This window comes from Onychostoma macrolepis, chromosome 04, assembly GCF_012432095.1.
Source record: "Onychostoma macrolepis isolate SWU-2019 chromosome 04, ASM1243209v1, whole genome shotgun sequence".
Classification (NCBI taxonomy): domain Eukaryota; kingdom Metazoa; phylum Chordata; class Actinopteri; order Cypriniformes; family Cyprinidae; genus Onychostoma; species Onychostoma macrolepis.
In genome coordinates this window covers 30,356,081-30,371,813 of record NC_081158.1, presented here as the reverse complement: position 1 = coordinate 30,371,813, position 15,733 = coordinate 30,356,081, and the positions used below count along the sequence as shown (strand labels likewise).

General features: G+C 39.5%; 1 protein-coding gene and 1 long non-coding RNA gene across 6 annotated transcripts in view; one reads left to right on the top strand and one right to left on the bottom strand.

Moving 5' to 3' along the window:
• Positions 1 to 15,733, top strand: part of foxp2 (forkhead box P2) — a 98,642-nt gene that overhangs the window by 18,603 nt on the left and 64,306 nt on the right. The gene's annotated exons all lie outside the window — the stretch shown is intronic.
• On the bottom strand, positions 10,205 to 13,780 carry LOC131539114 (uncharacterized). Its single transcript, XR_009270780.1, has 3 exons — positions 13,563 to 13,780; positions 12,429 to 12,642; positions 10,205 to 11,732 (listed from the first exon to the last, which is right to left on the bottom strand). It is a non-coding gene; the product is annotated as an uncharacterized LOC131539114 (long non-coding RNA).

The window sequence follows — 15,733 nt, the reverse complement described above, 5'->3', positions numbered from 1 at the left end:
AGCATTTGCTAATTATTTTTTATTACTATGCACAGCTTTTATGAGCTGATATTAATTAAGTGACTGCTTTAATATTTGTGCATTTTAAAAATTATTTAGCACGCTGCAGGACCATTTAAAATGAAGCAGCGAAGGCAAAAAGATAACTAGTTGCGGTATCTACACTTTCTCTTATATATTCATGTGGATTTTAAATTAAAATCTTAGTTTTGTTTAAAAATGTACATTATGCATAATCTGTTTTCATTAAAAAAAAAAATTGGGATCTTAAAATCAAGATATGACTTATTTGTGAATTTCCAGCATTCATCGGTGTGCACATTTTTACAACAGGAATTTTGTGGTTATTCATCCGTTTAAATTAATTAAATTAGATTCCTCTGATGCTGCCAGGCGTTCAGATGATAATTGCATCAACACGCCGAAACATAATAGCGCTCTGAGTGTTTCCAGCGCAGTTCATTTCAATCTAAATCCAGAGCTCCTCTGGCGAGACCGTGTGTTCAGAAGACCCCTCATCTTCATCTGGAACATCTCCTCCAACTTAACAATTTATCAGGGGCCAACTTGTAAAACTGCGGTCGGAGACGTTTTGTTAATGAACCGTTTACAGAATCGTCGTAGCCAAATGGTAGGGCTGATATTTGACATGCTCCAGCTGTGCGCTCCCTCCGAGGAGGGCCACTGCTGATCCAACTCGCGATTTTTAGACAAAAGCTTGCTCTGTGGAATGGACGCTTCGAGCCCGTCGTACAGTCGTAAATAAAGGTGGGAGTGTAATTGAGTGATGTGCGCCGGGGAACAGCGAGAGATTGAAGGCTGTGTACTGGTAAATAGATAATCACACAAAAGTAAATGGGGTTTTCAAACCTCAATCTACTCCGCCAGCGTGAGCTCGTTTGCATGTTAATCACCGCAGCGATTTCCCTCATCACGAGGAAGTCCACACTCTTTCATAACCAGCTTTTAATTGCATTTAAAATGTCACAGAGGTGAAACACATGTAATTTAGCCATAACTGTGTCCAAATTAATGGCCTCTACTCAGGCGTTCCATTCAGTGGACTCAAATGAGTCTGTCACTTTGGTGTTTTGATCTTTTATTTTTTTCCGCCCACTTGGATTTTTATTTATTTGAAATGCATTAGACAGCTTCTGAATATATCTCAGCGAAGCCATGCGTTGATTTACCAAAAGCACTGTTAATTCTAGGTTATTTCTCCTGAATGCATTTGTCAGTGTCGCCTGGACGCTAACGAGGGAAACCGGATGAGATTAGACGAGGGTGAAAAAGTCAGTGGACTAGATTTAAAGAAGCCCCCAAAAAGTTTATTTTCCTTCATCACCAGGTGTTCTAGCACATATAAATTACTGAGATGATGTTTCCATAACAGAGCGGAGGGCACTCCAGAGAGCCAAACCTGCAAAACAGACCTATTTAATTTTTCATAGAGGAGGACCATCAGGAGCAATAAGCCAATATTCTCCTTCTCTTTTTCCAGATGCTTTCTCTAGCCTTGCATCTTTCCAAACCCTAGCCTTTACATTTTTCCAGAAAAAAAGGCGGTTCTGCCGAGACCTACATGAAAGAAGAGAACTGTTGAAATGTTAATTTTACCATCTGCTGTCGAGGCCTGCTACCTTTGTGCGAATGAGTGTGAGTGTGTGTGTGTGCGCGCACACTCTCTCCCTCCGTCTTAAATTCCCAGCGGTTCTGTTCTGTTTTATGAATGTGCTGGTATTTTGGTTGTTTGAAGTTTTTTGGATCTGGGAGTTTGAAAGTCAGACTTAGAAAAACAGAATGCCACAAGACGCACCGAGTGACAAACCGATTATCCTGCCCTCGTAGTCCTGAAAGCACTCGTCCCCTCTGCGTCTTCAAATGGTTGGAGGCTCGTCCGCTCCGGTTTGCATCAGTAGCCTTAGTATCCCAGGAACTTCATGTACCAGTAGCTCAAAAGCATTTCTGCTGTGCAGACACACATTGAGGTGTGGCGTTTTTTTTTTTTTTTTTTTTTTAAGTCCCAGATGAAATTGATTTATTATTTATTTATATTTAGTCTCTTTCAGGGAAACAGAAAAAAATATGAATGACTCATTCTGCACTGCATAGTTTATTGTTTTGTCTAAACTAAAATAAACTAAATTTATTTATTTATTTATTTATTTATAGAATACACTAGTAGAGTACTGTTTATAGACCTCAAAGCTGACAGACTTGGACTAAGAGCCATAAAACTTGATTTCAAGGTCTTTAACTTGCTCTACGCGTTATGATTTTGCGAATGTGACTATGCAGAGTTGGTCTCCCTTTTTTTGACAAATGAAAAAAGAACCAACCGAAACTCGAATCCCGTCAAAACGATTTTCTTCTCATCATGGGACGAAGCTGACACTTTTTAAACAACATTTTATCAGGTCCGCCGACGGGGTCCCTGCCAAATGGACAGATTCCATTGTGAGATTTGATAGTTGGCAATTAAGCCGAGACATCCTGAAATGCGACTGTGTGCAGAGTTGCAGAGCGTTTGCCTTGGCCGGGATCAGATTGTTTAGTCTGCTCTCATTGTGAAGCAGCGCTGTTTCTGAGCAGCAGTTGACGGTTGTTTGCAAAGCGCGGGGGGAAAATGTGAGAGGCCACCATTCCCTGCCATTTATTTATTTTTCCTTGTCCTTGGGACTGGAATCTGATTTTTTTTTTTTTTTTTTTTTGGTTCCTGTTACTCTATTCTTTGGGAATTATGCTTTTTCACTGTATATGTGGCTGCTGAAATGTAGACTTTTCATGACCTCACTGTGCAGGCTGTGTTTCATTAATGACCAGCTCTGTGGTTTGGGTAGAGGAATAGTTTTCATATGACACCGTCTTGCATTAGTGCAAAGCAGCAGCTGCAGAGAGGCTGAACGCAGCCAATTCTGTGGCTTTGAAAGGTGTGAAAAGTTCAAGTCCCGTTGCAAGAGCCTTGCATTTATAATTTGCGTGTGTAAATTTAGTTTTGTGCATGGTGTGTGTGTTAAATCGGAACTGCCGGAGACTTGTAAAAAAAGTTACCTGCTAATGAAACATTTGTCTTTGATTCTGTGGCAACTTGTCAGGCGAATTTGGATGCCGACCCCTTTCCGTGTGCCAGCGTAATGCTTTGACGCCACTTTCCTCTCACTTTTGAAGTAATTAAGACATTTAAGTTCTTTCTGGCTTATACCTTGGTGGCAACCATCCACCCCGATGCATTTATTTGTCAGGAGGAAACATTCAAATTCGTCTTTAATTGACTGGTGTTCAATACAGACCACTTCATAACATAACCCTGAAGCTCTTCTCGTACGTGTGCACATTGGACTACTGAAGCCACCGGTTTGCTACTTCTGCACAGTATTAAATGTCCTCTGGGGAAGCTTGGATTTGTCCAGGCCAAACAAAAGACCCCTGTTTAGTGCCTGTCTCCTGCTGTTTGGCTCTTCCTCTGATGGGGTTTCTTCATGATGCAAGGTGAAAAATTTGCGTCATGCATGTTTCAGTGGGTTTTTTTAGGTATTTATTACTGTGTCGTAGTTAAGTTTGGTCGCTGGCACAGAGGGTTCGGTTGTTAGTCTAGGGGTGTAGTTTCAGCAGATAGGGCGATGGGGGCTAAAACTCGGTGAGCCTGAACAATGGAAGGATTAGCTAAGAGTCCAGCTTCATGTATTTGAAGTAGTGTCTGAGTTTGTTTGGGGAGGTGGATGTGCGTTTAGATGACCCGACGGCAGCTGTTGGGCACTTTTAAACTGTCAGAACATCCTTCCATTCCTTTTCCCTCCTTCCCTTCTGCTTTCCATCCAGTAAAATGCAGAGAATCTTGTACGTGCCGAAGTCCTGATGAGGGGAAAAATGTTGGAAGTATGCCGTGGGCTTTGGTTTGGATGTGTGAATTCAAATGGGTCGTGGTTGTAACGTTCGCAGTTTCTTCTATTTTGTGTGTGATTCTTCAGATACAAGGATGTGTTGAAGATGTTGGTTAAGAGTTGCACAGCAGTTAATCAATTAATGAATCAATTATTGCTCACTATGATGACAATAGCAGCCGAGGAGTGAATTAAACCACAGCAGAGCAGTATCAACATATGTAAATATTGTAATAGCATGTGAAAAATGCAATCTGATTTCTATTTGATTCAGGTTATATAGATGAGAGACCTTTATCAAACTTAGACAATGATATTGTACAATGAAATGGAAAGAAATAAAGTATAAAATATGAAATTATATGTTTTGCCTTCCCTTTGCATATATGTACACTCAAGGAAAAAAGGTACAAAAGCTGTCAAAAGGTATGCCTTTGTATCTTATTTACCCCTAAAGTGTGCATATAAGTACCTTAAAGGTACATATTAGTACCATATACCTAAATGGTACATATTTGTACCTTTTGAAAAGGTACCAAACCCAGTGTCAACTTTTATACCTTTTTTTTTTTCTGAGAGTGTACAGTGTGCATGTATGTTTTAAAACCCACGTGTCACATTCTCTCTGTACAACTGTACTTTTTTTAATTCCTGACTTCTCTGGGAACATTTTATTTGGCTTATTTGAAAACACTTATTGTGGCTTGAAAGGCCCTTCTCCTATGCTTTAGCTTCTGGTACAAATAGTCTAAGCTTTTTACGGTACAGAGCAATTTGTACTTTGAATAGAAGCTGGCGTTTAATAAGTTTGTTTCAGTGTTTTTGATTGCCCTGTATTTGAAAATCAAATGGGGACTGGTGCGTGTTTCATAGCAAATGCTTCCATTTTGAACTCTTATTTTGTTATTTCATATTTTTTTCCTTTCCTTTTGCATAAACAATTACAATTTTTGTTCCATTCCAGGAATTAATGGAAACCATTTGCATCGGGGGGGAAATTTGTACATGCAGTGCTGTTTTCAATGTCATCACAGGCTACTTTTTTGCGGCTAAAATGACAGAAGAGGGCTGCTTTTAAGTACAGCGCAAGCAAACTGATAAGTGAATCATTCCACTCTCTAAACCCTTTTTATTGGGACTTTAATAACCACTGTATTATAAATTATAATGTATTCCTCCGTTTGCTAATGCCCTTCAATATAGCCATCTAAAATGTGGTTTGAAAGTTATTGTGGCTACCTTTTCAAAGGCAAATCAATTACATGTTTTTGGTAATGCACCATAATTCCACCGTCAATGGACGAACGGATGAATTGAAGCAATTCAGAGTGGAGCGGTTGTTCCTGTGATGTTTTTTGTTTGCGCTGTGCACTATTGACTGCGTCCAATCAAGAGCAAGTATTCATCCTCCGTTCCCGCCATAATGGAACAGGTCGTCGGAGGCACCTGATTACGACCTTCAGTTATGTTCGGCTAATGGAATATGGAGTTCTCGTTCACCGCGTGTTGTTAAAGCAATTCGGGCCAAAAGTTTTCCTCAAACTCGACGTTTAAAGAGTTCGCCATTTCTTCCAAATTGCAGAGCGCAAGACTTAAGAAGGATATCGGTAGGGAGATCTTCAGGAAGTAAAAATTGCCACTTGCATACTGTCTTTGACCGACCGCGCCAAAGCTTAACCACTCCACGGGAACATGTGCCGTTTAGGAAGATATAAAGGAGTGATTTTATTACCCAGTACATCTCTCCTCAGAAGCGATTTCATTTCTCTTTTCAGCCACCACAGGAGTCTTTATTTGATCTCATATTCCTGAATTTAACTGCCTCAAACTGGCCGGCCTCAGTTTATTTTCATTTGGAAAACACATTTTCTGTTCAAGAGGACACGGGGGTAGTTGGGATTGAGGTGGGGGCTGTCAGGCTCTGTGTCGAATGTAAATGTCTTCTTTTAGTCACTTTTCACTGTAGATTATTGGAGTCCAAACTTTTCATTTTCTCCCACCTGGAGCAGATCCGACGTGTATCTGCAATGCCTACAAACGAGACCGTCGAGTCTTAGTCTTTCACTTCGAGTCTTTGTAGGGTTTGAACTATTCAAGGAGCCTGTCTGCTTGTTCACAGGTTGTTAATGTTCAATTTCTTTGGATTCTTCAATGATGGCGAACACTTCTTGCACACTCTCAACTCTCAATTTTTCTGCAGCAACAAATGTCATTTCCGCCTCTAATTTTACTAGATTTTGTGGTGAAAATTACATTTTAAACAACTTTTGGTGTAAAATGTGTTGTGCTAAGGTTATGTATCCTAAATGCACGCGATTAAATAACATTTTTCAAACTTTTTGCGTAATTTGAAAATTGCTGATTGATTAAAATGGCACGGTATCACTTTTATCAGTACTTTTAATAATACTTTAAATTTTTGATTGTGATGTAAATAATGCCACAGTCACTTGTAACTTGCCTAAAAATTAATTTTCACATAAATATTATTTTAATATTAATTGTAACATGTCATTGTTTTAAAATGTCATCCATTTTAAAAGTGGATTTTCATAGTTTAATATTGGGTCTAGGACAAGGATAAAACAATCAAATCTGGCCTATACATGAAAGACATTTGAAAAAAGTTTCCAAGACAGTTTTAATGTGACATTCATAAAACAAAAAGAACTCTGTTAGTTTTAATAAAGATCAAACCTTCAGCCATAAAACTGCTCATAGTTGAAGAAACACCCATTTGGGTCACGATTGGGGTTGGGAGTTGCTCTTCTCCTTGTGTTCTCAGGCTGTCTGATGCACCCAAACAACTCTTCCCCGCTTCAGATTTTGTCATGTGTTGACACAGATGTTCAGGCGTGTGATCCAGCACGAGATGTTTTAAACATCGGTGGTGGGGTGAGACCGTCTAGTCCAAACAAGGCTGCCACCTCTCTAGAGTCTGATCATCTGGGACTTTATCAGGACTTCAGTGTCTCTGTTGGATTCTCACACCTCTCTGACCTGTCTGATGACAGCACTATGAAAACATTCAGCAGTTTTCAGAGACCAGAAACCCCCCTCAGCCATCCCTGCCCCTCTTTCTCTCATATTTTTTTTTATTTGGCTAGCCTCCATACAGCGAATTACCTCCAGATGTAATTCCTATCCCCGCCCCCCTACTGAATTAGTGGCTAGTAAAAATTAGGTTTAAATTAGCTGCGGCATGGAGAATGGTTAAGTTTGAAATTTCCTTATAATGAGTTTATTATTCTTTGGTGGAATGCCATTTTCCTGAATTAATTCTCTCTTCTTTTTTTTTTCTTTTTTTTTTTGAGTAATTGCTGTCTGATTGAATAGAATCAAACCTCTGGATTGGATGTAGCTCATGGTACTTTTGGGGTTCTGGTGTAATGTGAAACGAGCTAAACGTGTCCAACTTTCCTGCTGCTTTTTATCGTTATATTTTTCTCTGTTTTCTTTTTCTCCCAGTCTTTGTGATTTTAAAAAAATAAAAAATTAAAACATTTTGAAAATATTTAAAATGTTTGGAGTGTTTGTGATCAGATTGTGTAAATCTTTATGCTTTTAAGCTGCAAATTAAAAAAAAAATCACTATTTTCAAATATTACATTTCAATCTTATTGAGAAGTATGTGAAGAGTCGTGTGCTTTTTGTGATTAATTTTGCTAGGCATAAAACTTGACTTTTTCAGACCTAGTTTTGTGTTTTAATTTGAAGAATGAAGATTTGGGCAGACAGAGCCCAAGTTTTTCAGACGTTTATATATATTAAATTTATTATAGAGAAAGTGTTACTTTTTTTTTTATTAGGATTATCTTTTTTCACCTCCTTTTATCTTTTGAGTTAAGTGTCAAAACAACAAAAACAAATGTGACTTTAATTGTTTGTTTATTTGTTTGTTTGTTTTTTTGTCTTGTTGGCAAGTGTTGTTAAATGTATTACCAAAAACAAAATTTTTGTATTAATTTTTCAATACAGTAATCATTGTTGTTTTCACCATCTGTCTTTTATCTTAAGTCTAAAAAAAAACAAATGCATTACTTTTAGTTAGTTTTTTTTACTTTTTAGTTTTTTAGTTTGTTTTTGTTGTTTTGTTGACAGGTGTTGAGTTAAATGTACTACCAAAATTTTTGTTTTGTTTTCAACCTTCTGTCCTTTATCTTTTAAGATTAAAAACAAATGAATTAGTCTAAAAAACAAATTAATAGTTTTTTTTTTTTTTTTTAAATGTTCATAAACATGAAATGTTACCAAGAAAAAGTATCCATTTTCTTTGTTTTGCGTTACAATAATTAATGGGTTTTTTTTTTCATCCCGTCTTTTATCTTTTGAGTTGTTTAAGAGTCTAAAATACTAAACATTACTGAGTTTTTTTTTTTTTTTTGTCATGTTGACAAACGTGTTGAGTGGTCATCGTTGAGTACTTGTCATGTTGCCTTTCATCTTATTACAAGTTTGGCAGCTCCAAGCGCATCAAATACCCATTACCTGCGTTTCTCCAACAATGCGACGCTAATACAAATTACAGCCTTTACAGTATGATAATATCTCTTGAGCGAGGGAGGAAGTCGGCTGCCATTCAGTTTGCTTTCATCTGCCGCCAATCTGCCGCATAACAGGTAAACTGCTGTGAGCTGCACTTGCTTGTATAAATTTACCCACACAGTCAAGTCTTTGATTTCATCAACTCATCTAATTCAAATGCGCTTTTGAAGGAGCCCACATTTTAAGGGTAGACACAGAAGAGCCAATTTAACCTGGAGTGTCTGTCTCGTTCTGCGGGGCTTTCTGTTTGAAGTGGCCGGTCAGCTTGAACTGTCTGACTTCTGTCATTTCGATGTCTTTTATTTCTCCGCTGAAATATATACTTCAATCCTCCCTACAGATGCTAGAGTGGAGCAGGTATCATTAAACGGAGAAAATGAGAACGAGAGAGCGCGAGAACGTCGTCACGGCTGCCGGGGTTGGTTTGTTTTCAATAGGAACTGAAGGCAGGGCCCTTTTCCTGGGGCCGCTTGCTGTGCCTGTTGATATTGAGTCGAGCAAACACTCTCTCTGGGATGTCCTGTCGGGCGTCCGGCCAGGGTCGCAAATGAAAGTCACATGTGAGGAATCCTGCGCGGGGATCCTCTGAGCTGAAGCCGGCCCCCGTCTCGCTCCCGGCCCCTGAGCTTAATTAGCTTTTTAATGGAGGTGCCACCAAACGTAGCTTATTTACCGGCGCAGATAGCGGCTTATTTTGATGTGCGTTGCGTCTCGGAGCTCTTTGAGGCTCGGGGTTGTTATTTTCAGAGTAATGCTGTGGATTAAACGCGCATCTTATCTTGCGCTGTTGTGATTGTTGAGCTTTGCTCCGTCCCCCTCCCTCGCCTGCCGAAGTATATATGCAAATACATTTGGACACTATCATTATAGGCTACTTAATAGGACTTCATTAAGGTTCCGCCATGCAAGGCAAAAGGAGGTTGCCATGGGTACGGTGGCGCTTAAGTACAGTATATTATAATGTTTAGCTGCCTGTTATATAATCATTGTGCTCTAATGGTCCATTTCAGGTCATATCGATCGGTGATGAAGAACATCATTAAGATGAAGAGAGGCCGGTCTTATGAGTTTGCCATTAATCTCAGTTTTCTTTGTTTTTGAACTCAAAAAGAGAATGGGGTATGGATAGATCAAACCATGGTAATCGGACTGAGATTCTCTTTCCTTGTGAAATGGCAAGAACATCCTGATCACTACAGATGCGACAATCTTGAGCTAAAAAAAATAAGAGAAGCTGATTTTTGATCAGGTCAAATAATTAGTGGATCTGTGCTTTTGTTTTCGTGGTGGTGATATATTACCAATATATGCATATATAATTTGCTTAAAATAATATTTTACAATTTAATTATAAGCAATGAGATAAATGTATTGTTATTAATATAGATTAATTAATATGTAATTTAATGTAATAAGTTGTAATTAAATGTGTGTGTGTGTGTATGTGTATATATGTATGTATATATATATATATATATATATATATATATATATATATATATATATATATATATATATATATATATATATATATATATATGCATGCATACATACATACATATGCAAATATATTGTTAATCATTTATATATTTTTAATGATAGAAAGAGACACAACTACAGCTACAACTTCAAAAAAACAAATAAATGAATCATTAATAACCAGAAATAAATGCATAATTATATATAAGCAATAATTATATATGAATTTGTTTATATGCTGCTGCTGCTGCTGATTATTATTATTATTATTATTATTATTAGTAGTAGTAGTAGTAGTAGTAGTAGTAGTAGTAGTAGTAGTAGTAACGCTGTTTGTAGATTTTGACACAAGGGGGAACTAATCCTTCTGTTAGTCAACCAAGCCAATGGTTATTGACTTACACAACAATCTTAAATTGGGTAAACAGCAGCTGATCAGTCTGGGATGTGTAACTCTTAATGAACGCTGAAGGTGTTTGATTTAAATTGACTGTGATTAGGGACTAAGATACTTTTAAATTTGCAGTGTTTGAGTGTCACATTTTGTATCAAACTCATACATGTGCAAATAAGTGTACACTGAGGATACAGGCAGACCCTCGGCTGAGAGTTTATTAGGGCTGTTTACAAGCGTGGAGTGCGTTCCACAGGCTCAGTCATCAGCCGAATGGATCGGAGGCGGAGATGAGCTCAAGTGGATAACTCTCCAGCCAGAGAACAGCTTTAATGCTGCCGGCGTTTCTGTGAGGCCTGAAACACACATCAGACTCTCAGTGAGTGCACACTAGCTCAGCTTAATCTGCTGTTAGCTCAATCTTTAGTGGTGGTCGACCGGTAGGAGTTTTTCAAGGGCTGATGCCAATATCTAGAGAGCAGGGTGGCTGATATAATACCAACATACTGGGTCTCATTGAAAATGTGGAATTCAAAGTGTAATCTAATTAGGTATAAACAGAGAACTGGCATTTTGAAAAATGGAAAAAATATTCAAAACAAATAAGAAATGTTAAAGATTCTGCACTATTTCTAGGTCACCTTTTTTTCCCCCAGTTATGTACAGTACAGATGGTCAGATTTTCAAGACTACTTTGGATCATCTAAAATCGTGCAGGAGAGCGTGATCATATAGTATTATACTAGTAGAGTTTGTGCACATTATTTTTTTTTTCCAACTTTTCTTAAATTGTATAATTTAGAATTTAAAAAGAATGTAAATTTTTCCTTATGATTTCTGTCCAACTTCATGAATAGTACAATTTAATGGCCGCAAATGAGATTTGTACACCTTATTTCATGCAGTGTTACTAAAATTCACCCCAAAATTGTAAAAATAGCTTTTTATTAGCACTTGACAGTCTTGTCAGATTTTAAAACTGACACAAGGGGGAGGTAACACCTCTGGTAATCGACCAAGGGACATAATTCAAATATCATCCCATTAATCACTAATATTTACCATGCATGAGTTTCAATTGTGGTTTTGGTGTTCTCACTGGTGTGATTGTGAAATAAAAATAGGATTTATATGTTCACTGTTGTTTAGTGGTGTGATTTTTGCCACTATGAAGGAGCCTAGTGGTGTTGTGGCTCCTAAAAGGCCCAGTTTCCCTCTCTTGACACCTTCCGGAGGCTTGGGGCAGGGCGTTTTGTCTGCGTTAATTGAAAATTAATAGTTTAGGAGGTTGCCATGGAAATTATGCCAGTGCTCGGAGACACCAGTTCTGCCACCACACGAGTCCATCCCCCCGCACCCGACACTTTCTTCTGCATGCGCTTGAGAGCCGCTGCTGGAATTGTTTGTCCTCATTGACCTTGCGGTCCAAAGCCCTGTGAAATAAGCAGAAAAAAAAGAGAGGGAGTTAAGTGAGAGACAGACAGAATAAAACCAGATATGAGTGAGAACTGAGAGTAGCTAACAAGCGCTAAAAGCTAAAGCGGCCTGTTTGTCTTGTGAAGTGAAGGTTAGGGCACGATGTAGCCTATAGCGTTTGGGTCGAAATGTAAATATGACGCATTAGACACAATTCCTGCAGTGACGCTGAAAGCAAGAGGCCTTCCATGCCTGCCAGTGCAACCTTTTACACTTCCTCATTGAGTGTTTGCCCTAGTCTGGAGGGGTGGAGGCCCAAAAAACTGCGTTGGCTTGGGCTCAGCGGTTTCTAATGATATCATACAGTTAAAATATGTTCCAGTAGAGCTGATAGATAATCTGCTGCTCGGAGCCTGTTATATCATGCTCAGAGCGGGGAGTTCAAGTGGTCTTACGGTGCATGGAGGTTTTTGGGGTTTTTTTAGCTAAAAAAATCTGTCATTGCTTGGCTTGGGTGGATCGTGCACAACGTGAATGTTCTTGCTCACCATGATGTGTGCATATTTTTAAGACCTTCTACAGTTGTCTATGAGGTAATTGATTTTATTAGAGCTTGAATACGGAATTGCTTAGTTGTCCATTTCCATATAAATCGTGCTTTTTTGTCAGTCTTTTCTATTTAAAATCTGCTCGTTCACATCTCCCCCGTTTACCAACAGCTGGTTCCTCGCTCACGTTCCAGCGGCGTCTACGCGAACGCTCCCCTCACTTTTCAATCTCCATGTGGCGATGGGAAGCCTGCAGCAGATGGACTTGGTTTTGCATCTGCCGCGTGCAGACTGGCCTTTGTACTCCTCTCCTGGGGGAGAGCGTGGCTCTCGTCTCTGTGAGCGGATTCCTGTCTGCGGGAGCAGCTAGGAGAAACATCTGTGGCATGCGGGGCGAGAGAACGAGAAAAAAGGGTTGACAAACACCATTAGTTTACAATACGACAGATACGAAAGCAAAAGATTTTAAAGGTTTAATTACATGCAGTAAATGAGCAAATATGCATGTGTAAAAACAGATTTGCAAACCCATCTGGTTTCGAAGCTTTTTTTAGTCTTTTCTCACTCAAATACTTCCCTCGTAAGGACTTTTTTGGGTTAGCTTGACCTAATAAGGAAAGCAGCAGCAGGCATATTTATTTATTATTTCCACCATACTATCACTCAACTTGCTAAAGTAGCCCTCCATCCATCTCGAAAGGGAAAAAAAGGAAACATAGGAAAAAGAAGTGACACCCTCCACCCTCCACCTCCCCACCCTGACAATCAAACCGCTGATTTTTGTGTACGATTAGTCCTCGGGTGCCAAAACAATCAGAGGTCTGCTTGATTTGTTTTAATTACAGGCGTAAAAAAATGCCACGGGTTTCTCGGACGTGATCGGGCAAGAGACGCTCGTGTAAATACCGCTGTAAATAGTTCACTGATGATGGCTTTGACAGTGAACGTCAGCTAGTTTTTTCTTTCTTTCATTCTTCGTACCCCCCACCTCTCCCCCCCCCCCTCCTATTTTTTTTTTCGTGCTCTGATGCTGTTGCCTACCAGTGGCATCCTATTCCTCATTTTTGATGCAAGTTAATGCTTCAAGGCTTCTAAGAATATCTTCAAATGCCTCTACCTTCAGGGAGTGGGATTGTGTGTTGTTCCTCAAAAGGTAGGTTACTTTTTCTTCCCGGCTGAGATTGTTGCATGTTTTGGTTTTTATTTAGGAAAAGCAAAGCTCACTAGTTTGACTTGCAAGAAGGTTGCATGCTGGCTAATCGCAATGAATACAAAAAAAAAGCAGGCAGGAACACGTACCTCGCGTTTTTAGGGGCTCGGGACGTCCTCCGCAGCTGGCCTCGTGTGTTAAATCCTCTCTCGGTTGGAGTCCGAATGCAGGAGAAGGAGAGAGAGAAAGTGTGTGTGCGTGTGCCGCGAGCCGCGTGCTCAAATGAGAGCAGCGAGAGGCTGCTGGCGGAGCGCGATACGAGTCCTCGGCTCCGCGCGCAGGCTGTGAGAGAGACGCTGGTGCGCACGGTCACACACACACTCACACACACACTCTCACACACTCGCTTCTTTCAGTCAGCAACTCGGTCAGCAAGACGAAAGACTTCCTTTTTTTTTTTTTAAATGAAAGAAAGAAAGAAAGAGGGAGAGGGACATTTTTGAAGAGCATTTTTAGATTAGGAAGCCCAGAAGCAGTAAAACCTGCAATGATTAGTTGCATTTTCAGATAATTTTCAGAGAGATTTAATGCTAATGATGCCAGTATTTCCAGTGCGTCACAAAAGGCAGAAAAGCTCCAGGTCAGGTCGACACATTTCCATTTTAGGCACTTTTTTCATCACCTCCCCTCGTTCCCGGCCGGTCGCACAGCTTCCCAAAGCCCCGCGTCTCCTATTGGGCCCTGTCTGCGCGCTGTCGTAATTGCATCGGTGACAAGTGGAGATGAAGGAATAATTGTCAGGAGATAGGGGTCGTTTTTTTTTTTTAATGGGTGCACTGCCGATTTAAGTATGCATGAGCGACGCGTGAGGGACGGGGCCAAAGAGGCGCTTGTTTATGATGCGAGTCTGTATAAACACAGTTGGAGTGATGACACTGATAATCGCGCGCTCTTCCCCGTGACGCCCGACTCTCCGCGAATCACCCTCTCCAGCCTGCCGTCCCACACCGCTCACCTGCAGGTAATAAAGCCACCTTTTCCTCCATCCATCCATGCTTTCCTGCTTTCATCCATCCATCGGGTCTTTTCACTCTCGCTGTCATTCCTCAAGGCTTGTGCCGTGCTCCGGCTTGGTTTGTGGGCTGCTTTCATCTGTGGGTTAATTGCTGGTGATAATGGCAATGACGATAATGAATGTGGTTTTGTGCGGGTGTGTGTGCGCGTGGCGTTAAGTGTGTGTGAGTGTGTGCCGAAGAACAGTGTGCTTTGACTTTGCCTAGTAGGTGATTTTATTTGAAGTGAAGTGTTTGTGGAGTTTACAGTGTGTTGGTGGGAAATTAAATCATTTGAGTAATTTTTATAGTTTTTTGTCTGCTGTTTATTAAGAGTTAAATCATTTTTTGAGCAGCTGTTGTCATTTTTGTAGGGTAATAATTGTAAAATTCTAATTAGATCTACATGTTTTTTTTATTTTATTTTATTTTTTATGATTTAATTTTTTTTTTTTTAATTTGAAAGAGTTAACAATTCATAGTCACCTAAAACTTAAACGAGCCTGTCCCATTTTGGAGGTGGGGTCAGTAAAATGATTAGCCCTCAAGTACTAATTATCCCTATCAAAGGCGGGCAGATAATTTGTTTACTTAAATATTCATAAGGGTGAGTGACGCTCGCTATTGGGCTATTGTGAGCATATTATTAAGTTTTTATATGGCTTTGTGCTGGAATGTGGACGTGGTCTTCTTTATAATTTAATACCCTGATGCATAATGAGCTGCATGATTAGTACATACTATATAGAGAATCTGATGGATAATTTACATTGTTCTCCTGAGTCTGTGTGTAATAGCTTGTTTAGTGCGATAAAATTAAATGCTGCATATTTGTTTTTTTTTGTTTTTTTATTATGCAAATCCCCTCTGAGCTTTTTCCATGCCTCATTGTACACTCTCTCCAAAAATAAATAAATAAGAAAACCACAAACAAACAAACAAACAAACAAAAAAAGTAAAATATGAATTTAAAAAATTGTTTAAACAAAACACATGTTTACCTACGTTTTGTATGTGGCAATTAACACCGCTCATTAGCCAAGACGGGTATTTGTTTTGAAAGTTTAACCAATCACTTTGTTATGCTAATTGTGATGTAATTTAATTTGAGTCCCGTAATGATGATGCCGCTATTATCCCCATAAATGATGCAGTTAAGCATCACAGCCTTATTTGCATGTGCTTGAAGGGGGAAGCTGGATGAGACGACGCCAGCATCACTCTCGTTTTCCTCCCTCTGTTCTCCCACGTCCCTCCGGGTCCTCCTC